This window comes from Miniopterus schreibersii (assembly GCF_964146895.1).
Source record: "Miniopterus schreibersii genome assembly, chromosome: 20".
Classification (NCBI taxonomy): domain Eukaryota; kingdom Metazoa; phylum Chordata; class Mammalia; order Chiroptera; family Miniopteridae; genus Miniopterus; species Miniopterus schreibersii.
The window spans coordinates 23,813,989-23,817,644 of NC_138122.1; positions in this window are offsets into that span (position 1 = coordinate 23,813,989).

A 3,656-nucleotide genomic window follows, 5' to 3' on the forward strand; every position below is an offset into this window, starting at 1 on the left:
CCACCCCTCCCCAGGCCCTTCAAGTTTCCAAGTTGCACCCCTCCTAGGGGAGCGCCGGGACTTATCGGGAGCGAGCCTGCTCTGGATTAGACACCTCCCATTCATTATCCTCTGGCATCTGGTTTGTCTCCAAAATGTTCCGCCGTGAACTTGGAATCCTTCCACAATCAGAGGGAAAAGTATTTAAGAAGCAACTCTCTTTAGCCGTTTCTGGGAGACCTGCCTCCTCCCACATCCACCCACCCCCCAAACAAATAAAAACAAGTTTCTTTCCGGTCCAGAACGATATTAAGTAATGAGGAGTGAAAGTCACACAAAATGTAGAGACGAAAGGACCTTCCTCCAAGATGCTAATCGCCTGGCTCCAAAGAAGAAAAGCGAATGCTCGTCCCAGTTCATGAGGTCCACTTGGGGGGTCACAGCCCTGAGGGACTGTCTCTAGGACGAACCTCAGGTCAGTCCGGCCAATCAAACAAACATACAGTTCTGTAAAAGATGGAGGGAGAGACAGAGCTTTCAATTAGGGATTTTTCAGCACCTGGCTGAGTTGTTGGAAGAAGCACACTCATCAAAACAGGACTCAGCCGGCTGGTGTGGCGCAGTGGTTTCCATCTCTGCTTAGTCCAAGCTCCAGCTGAAGGACGTGATGGAGAACAGTCCTACGTTCCCATGGGCCAACTCTACCAAGCCCCCCCCCGTGACCCCTCCTTGGCTCCCCATTCCTGGGGGAGAGAAGATCTCTGGTTGGCCTCCCCTCTTCGTAATCAGTTTGCCCTCAGAAGGACACAAACTCTCTGCCAAATATGAACCATTACACTCCAGATGGTTCCAACGTCGTTCTCTGGGAAGCTCTGGCCAATGTACATTAGGCTGGGGACTCACGCTTCCCAATTCAAAGGACAAGGGGAGCAACAGAAAGGTTCAGTAACTTTCCCAAGGACACACAGCAGGTCCAAATGCAGAGCCAGGCCTCCCGGTGCCCAGCGTGGCTTGTCCTCAACACCAGCCCCCCTTCCCTCTGCCTACACTCCCTGAAGTTTGGGGGAGGCCCGAGGGTCTCAATTAGAAACCCCATGAGGAATAGGAAAGGGTAGAGCTAGGAAGGGGCAGGGTGCTCTTTCCCTGGAGCAGGAACTGGAGTTCCTCCTCTCCCCCTCAGTTCCTCCAGGGACCGTGTACAATCAGCAGTCACTGTGCTTATCTGCACCCATGAGCCTGCTCACGCACACGCCTCTTTCCCGGGGCGTCTCGTATCTTTTCCTATTTAATCTTCCCCACGGAGCTCCTGGGCAAGAACTGGGTCTGACTCATCCCCCTGCTCCCCGGCCCCTCACCAAGCGCCTCGATCCCACGATCCCAGGGCTGGGCTGCTGGTTCATTTGGACCCTCTGACGGGGTGGGAAGGAGAAATCGCAGGGGGCGGGGAGGAGGCAGCCACTGGCCGGGTAATGCCCACGGCCCTGGCTGGGCCTCTGGGAATCTGGGTTTCTGTTTCCTGCCCTCTTTGCCACCACGTGGGAAATACCAAAGCAGCCATCTGCTCGGGCCTCAGATGTCTGTGAGATGGAAGTAACGATAGGAGAGAGGGCTTGAGACGCAGGCAATCGGAATCCACATGAAAAGAATCGCTCTTGTCATCAAGTGGGGGGCCGAGGGGGCGGGACGCGGCTGCTTCTCCTCTCTCCTCTCTCCTCTCTGAACACTGTGGAGACCCGAGCCAGCAAGGGCTGCCGCCGTCTGCAGTGGGGAACGACCCGTTCAAATGCACACCCCAGGTCAAGTCCATGCGGGGCTGGGGTGGCTGACCCGCCAGCTCCCCTCGGGCACTCACGCCCAGACAGGTAGAGTGACTCCGCCAGGCTCACACCGCAAGAGAGAGGCAGAGGCGGGCAACCTGAGGTTAATCAAGTGGAAGTCTCCCTGCTGGAAAAGCGTTCTGGTGAGTTAGCCTCGGACACTCCGGGCTCCATCTCGGCTTTGCCTTTGCCAGGTACAGGCTGTAAAATCCCAGAGGGGCCCAGCACCTGTTTGCCAAACGGGCGAACGAAGGCCAGCCCTTTGCATGTTCTAACTTATAAGCAGCATCCCCCAGCCCCGGCCCAGGCCCTGCCCCACAGTCTTCGCTCCGTGTGGCCTTGTTTTGTTCAAAGAGCACAGGGGAGGTTCTGGACCCCTGGGGCTTCCTGGGACTTAAGGCAGTTTGCAGACTGTCTCTAGATCAGTGGTCCTCAAGCAGGGATGACTTTGGACCCTGGGGGCCACCTGGCAACATCTTGAGATATTTTGGGTTGTCACCACTGGGGTGAGGACTGTGCTACTGGCATTAGCAGGTAGAGGCCGGGGATGTGGCCAAGCCTCCTCCTGTACACACGACTGTCCTCACCACAAAGAATTACCCAGCCCGGGGTGTCAATGGGCAAAGGCGGAGAAACCATCGCCTCCCCCACCCACCCCCTAACATACTTGGCTCCCTGTTTCCTCTCCTATACCAAGCTCTGACCCAAATAAAACAGACTAACACAACTCCTCACGGCCACACTATAAGACAAGGCAAACTGCTTTTATCTCTATTCTGCAGATGAGGAAGCTGAGGAACAGAGAGGCTCAGTGACTTGCCCTGTGTCACACAGCCCATAGGCTGTGGAGGGAGCCAGAGTCCAGCCTGGGAGAACTGGGCTCTGGAGTCTGAACTGTTACCACCACCACACTGTGTTACTTGTCCTGCAAGTGGGACTGGCTAGATCTTTTTTTAATTGTAATTCAGATGTCTTACTGATGGGCTGTGTTTTTCCATTACCACCCTATTGTCTAGAACCCTGTGAAGGTTTCTGACCTGACAAGAGCAAATAAAAAATCCCTCTCGAAGGCATGGACTCGTTGCTCCATCCCAATTGGACGCTGTGTCTAGTTCTCAGAATCCACCTAAAGACCGCGCCCCCTTGGGGTCCTTGGGCAGACTTTTCTTTCCTCCTTTTACCAAACTGGGGAGCCACCCAGCCAGCTGCCCCATTTGCAGAGCCTGGAAGGCAGGCAAGTAAAGTTCGGCCCCTTCTCAGCGTGGCCCATCCGTCTCCATTCGCTCCTGCAGCTCTCCCGCCGCCAATACGGTCATTCCCGGCTCATCCAGTCAACAAACACGCGTTGACCAGCTACGGCCCCGGCACTGAGCTAGGCGCCGGGGGCCCGGCCGTGAACAAGACGAACACAGCCTCCGCCCTCATGGAACTGATATTTTATTAAGGGAGACAGACAATATACACCTACACATACAAAGGGGATGGTTCTAGATATTGATAAAGGCCACAAGGGCGACAGACGGAGGGTGCCTGGGGATGGGGTGCTTAACTAAGGTGCTCAGGAAAGGCCTCTCTGAGGAGCTTACATTTAAGCTGAGACCTAAGTGGCCAGAGGGAGCGGGTCTTATAAGGATCTGAGGACAGAGGGGCAGCCAAGTGCCAAGGTCCTGAGGTGAGCAAAACTGGGAGTGTGAGCGACAGGGCAGGGGGCCAATGGAAAGGGAGGGCGGTCCAGAGGTGGGCGGGAGCCAATCACCAAGGGCCCAGCCGGCAGGGTCAGGAGTATGGATTTTATTCCAAGTGCAGTGGGGAGTTGTTGGAGGGCTGACAAGATCTGATTTATGGTTTTGAAATATAGCT